Source organism: Myotis davidii, unplaced genomic scaffold, assembly GCF_000327345.1.
Source record: "Myotis davidii unplaced genomic scaffold, ASM32734v1 scaffold1572, whole genome shotgun sequence".
Lineage (NCBI taxonomy): Eukaryota > Metazoa > Chordata > Mammalia > Chiroptera > Vespertilionidae > Myotis > Myotis davidii.
In genome coordinates, this window is record NW_006285041.1 from 618,852 (window position 1) to 624,018 (window position 5,167).

The following is a 5,167-nucleotide window of genomic DNA, read 5'->3' on the forward strand; positions in this document are numbered from 1 at the left end:
CACTGTGAGCAGAGGCTCAGAGACGGCGGTGCCGAGGGCCTTCTGGGCACAGCAGGCTCCATGGGAAAGCCCTGTGGCCTGAGGAAGGAGAGATGGCCAGGTCTGAAGGGGGATGGATGGCTGGGTGGTGACTTGGTCCTTGGATAAGAGCATGCCATGGGAGGTTTTATTGGTGGTGTTGTTACTGGTGGTGACAAAAGCAGGTGAATGTAGTGGTATTGAACCGGGTGCCTTCCAGCAGGAGAGTGGGAAACAAGCCGTGTTAGCATCCTGGAGGAAGAAAGTGACAAGATGGTAGGCGCTTTGATAGGAATACGGAAGTCAGGAGTCCTGTGTGGAGCTGGTTAATAAATGGGGCTGAAATCTGTGCTGCAAGTACTTTCTCTTCAGCTGAGAGTTTATTTTAAAATCCAAACTTCAAATATTCCGTGACGGTGACATGTGAAAAAAACAGACATGCCCCTCACCTTCTCTGTGAGTCGGGCCCTCATAGAACCAGAGCATTTTGGAGCCCAAGGGTACTGCTCTAGGCCAATGATCTAATCCAACTTCTTCAGTTTGCAGATGGGGCCAGGGGCCCAGGAAGTGGAAGAGACTGTTTTCAGGACAGAGTACACATAGATGACAAGGAGAGGGTAAGATTTGGGAATCTTTCAACTTTCAATGCAGGGGGTCTAACTCTTCTTTTTGCCTATTATTTTGAAGTCTCTAATCATTTAGTGATCGTTGATATTTCCTTTGCAGACTTCCTCTCAACTGACTTTACCTGCCCATCCATCTCCAGTCCTGGCCAGTAGGCTGAGGCCCTAGGAAAAGAGAGCTTCTGCCCTGGGGCTTCTCCCGTGGCCCCTGGTGCAGGGGCCCCACCCTGCTGTCGCCTGCAGGATGTTTGCCTTCTTTCCCCTGTGGATCAGAAGCAGACTAGCAAAGCTGGTGCCCAGGCCAGAGGCCTCCTGACCAGGGGCCTTGGAGCTAGGCAGCCCTGTTCTGCATCTCTCCACCCCCAATCCCAGCTGCTGGCTGTGAGCAGTGCCCTTCTCATATGCCTAGTCCTGTGGTCCACAGCCTTATAACTACCAGGTAGTTAGCACCTACCTTTGGGTAACCAACTTGCCCCTGTTTGGCAGGGACTATCTCAGCTGTAAAATCACAGGCCTCACATCCCAGGAGTCCTCTGTCCTGAGCAAAATGAAGCACTTGTCAATTTTCTCATTTATCAAAGGTGGTAACATTTTGTATCTTACAAAGTGGTTTGGGGAACTTTAAGGAAATAAAAATATAAAACAGTTGGCCCAGAGCAGGAACTCAATAAATGCTCTTTCCTCTCTCCTTCCATGCCAGGTTTCCTAGTGCCATTGGCCCCTCACATCTCCAGCGTGGGGCGCAGTGAGCGCCGTTCTCCACAGTGGCCCAATGTCACTGCCGGAGGGAGGGAAGGAGGCGGAGCCCACATAGGTGTTCCTACAGCATTGGAGGACTGAATCTTAGATTTGGGTCCAAATGGCACACAGTGTGCTGAGCCAGGAACATCCCGCTCCCAGACAACCCTGCCCACTCCAGCAGCCCCTATGAGGGGACTCTAGTGCAAGTGACGTAGCTCTGTAGAGTTGACCATGAGAAACTGATCATGTGAAAGCAAAACACAGAAGCAAGGAAGGACAAATGACTATTTAGACCACACAAAACATTTATTGATGTACTTATCATATAGTCATTTATTTATTTAGTATTTTTAATGTTTATTTTTAATTGCAGTTTGCATTCAGTATTATTTTGTATTCGCTTCAGAGGTCCAGCATAGCAATTAGAAATCATATGTTTTACAAAGTATCCCCTCACCGATATTTCAGTTACCCACTTGGCCCCATACATAGTTATTACAATATTGTTGACTATATTCCCTGTGCTTTACTTTACTTTGCATGACTATTTTGTAACTACCAATTAGTACTTCTAATGCCTTCACATTTTTCACCTAGCTCTTCCACCGCCCTCCCATCTGGCATCCATAAGTCTATTCTCTGTATTTATAAGTCTGTTTTAATATTGTTTGCTCATTTATTTTGTTCTTTAGATTCCACATGTAAGTGAAATCATATGGTATTTGTCTTTCTCTAGCTGACTTATTTCACTTAGCATAATACTCTCTTCAGTCCATCCATACTGTCAAAATAGCAAGATTTTATTATTTTTATGGTCAAATAATATTCATTGTATGTATGTTCCACAACTTTTTTATCTGCTTGTCTCTTGATGGGGACTTGGATTGCTTTTATATCTTAACTATTGTAAATAATGCTGCAATGACCATAGGATTGCATATATTTTTTGAATTATTATTTTGGTGGATTTTGGATATACTATACCAGAAGTGAAATCACTGGGTCACAAGGAAGTTCCATTTTTAATTTTTTTTTAATATATTTTATTGATTTTTCACAGAGAGGAAGGGAGAGAGATAGAGAGTTAGAAACATCGATGAGAGAGAAACATCGATCAGCTGCCTCCTGCACATCTCCCACTGGGGATGTGCCCGCAACCCAGGTACATGCCCTTGACCAGAATCGAACCTGGGACCTTTCAGTCCGCGGGCCGATGCTCTATCCACTGAGCCAAACCGGTTTTGGCCATTTTTAATTTTTGAGGAACCTCCACACTGTTTTCCACAGTGGCTACACTAATCTGCATTCCCACCAAGACTGCACTAGGGTTCCCTTTTCCCAGCATCTTCTTCATCACTTGTTATTTGTTGTTTCATTGATAATAGCCTTCCTGACAGGTGTGAGGTGATGCCTCATTGTGATTCTAATACGCATTTCTCTGATGATTAGTGATGTTGAGCATCTTTTTATATATCTATTGGCCATCTCTATGTCCTCTTTGGAGAAGTATCTATTGAAGTCCTTTGCCCATTTTTAAATTGGATTATTTGTCTTTTGAGTTTTATAAATCCCTAATAAATTTTGAATATTAACCTCTTATCAGGTGTATCAGCAAATATGTTCTCCCATTCAGTGGGCCATCTTTTCATTTTGTTGATGGCTTCCTTTGCTGAGCAAAAACTTTTTAATTTGATATAGTCCCATTTGTTTTAGTTTTGTTTCCCTTGACCAAGAAGATATGTAAAAAAAAAATATTGCTAAGAGAAATGTCAGAGATTTTAATGTCTATGTTTTCTTCTGGGAAAAGTCTTACATTTAAGTCTTTACTCCATATTGAGTTTATTCAAGTCTTACATTTAAGTCTTTATTCCATATTGAATTTATTCGTGTATATGGTATAAGAAGGTTGTCTAGTTTCTTTCCTTTTTTTTTTTTTTTTTTGCATGTATTTGTCCAATTTTCCTAACACCATTTATGGAATAAACTATCTTTATCCCATTTTATGTTCTTGCCTCCTTTGTCAAATATTAATTGACCATATAGGCATGGGTTTATTTCTGGAACCTCTATTCTATTCCACTGATCTATATGTCTGTTTTTATGCTAGTAACATGCTGTTTTGATTAATATGGCCTTGTAGTATATTTTGATATAAGGTAGCATGATTCCTCTAATTTTGTTCTTTCTCAAGATTGCTGTGGCTATTTAGGGTTTTTTGTATTTTCATACAAATTTTGAATTATTTGTTCTACTTCTGTGAAAAACACCAATGGTATGTTGATAGGGATTACATTAAATCTATAGATTTCTTTGGATAGTAATCTATAGTATTGCTTTTAACTATCTTAATTTTTCCTATCCATGAGCACAGGACATGCTTCCATTTATTTGTATCTTCTTCAATTTCTTCCTTCAATGTCTTATAATTTTTGAGTACAGGTCTTTTACATCCTTGGTTAAATTTATTCCTAGGTATTTTTTATGCAGTTGTAAGTGAGATTTTTTTAATTTCTCTGATAATTTATTATTAGCATATAAAATGCAACCTATTTCTTAATATTTATTTTGTATCCTGCTACTTTACTGAATTAGTTCTAATAGTTTTTTTGGTTGAATCTTTAGGGTTCTCTATATAAAATATCATATCATCTGCAAATAATGAGTTTAACCTCTCCCTTTCCAATTTAGATATCTTTTATTTCTTCTTATTGTCTCATTGCTATAGCTTGAATTTCAGTACTTGTTGAATAAGAGTGGTGGAAGTGAATATACTTGTCTAGTTCCTGATCTTAAGGGAAATGTTTTTAGTTTTACCATTGAGTATGATGTTAGCTGTGCGTTTGTCAGACATGTACTTTATTATGTTGAGGTATATTTTTTCTATTTCCCCTTTGTTTGTTGGGATGTTTTTAATTACTGCTTCAGTTTCATTGTTTGTAATTGGTCTGTTCCGATTTTCTGTTTTTTATTCAGTCTTAGGAAATTATACATTTCTAGTAATTTATTCGTTTCTTCCAGATTGTCCAATTTGTTGGTATATAGTTGTTCATAATATGTTTCTACAATCCTTTGTATTTCTGTGGTGTCAGTTGTTATTTCTCTTCTTTTATTTCTGATTTTATTTATTTGGGTCCTCCCTCTTTTTTTCTTGATGAGTAAGATGGAAGAGTTATCAATCTTGTTTATCCTTTCAAAGAACTAGCTCTTGGTTTCACTGATCTTTTGTATTATTTTTTTAAACTCTTATTTTATTTCCAGTCTGTTTTGTTGGGTTTTTTTCCTGTTCACTTTGGGCTTTCTGTGTTGTTCTTTTCTTAGTTCCTTTGGGTGTAAGATTAGACTGCTTATTTGAGATTTTTCTTGGTTCTTGAAGAAGTCTGTAATGCTCTGAATTTCTCTCTTAGAACTGCTCTTGCTATGTCCCTTCGATTTTGGGTTGTTGTGTTTTCATTTTAATTTGTCTCAAGGTATCTTTTGACTTCTTCCTTGAGCTCATTGTTAACCGATTCATTGTTTAGTAACATGTTATTTAGCCTCCACGTGTTTGTGTGTTTTTCAGTGTTTTTCTTGTAGTTGATTTCTAGTTTCCTACCACTGTGGTTGAAAAAGATGCTTGAGATGGTTTCAATCTTCTTAAATGTATTGACGCGTGTTTTGTGGCCTAACATGTGGTCTATTCTGGAAAATGTCCCATGCATACTTGAGAAGAATGTATGTTCTGCATTTGGAGATAAAATGCTCTGAAAATATATACATCCACTTGGTCTGTGTCATTTAAGGCCACT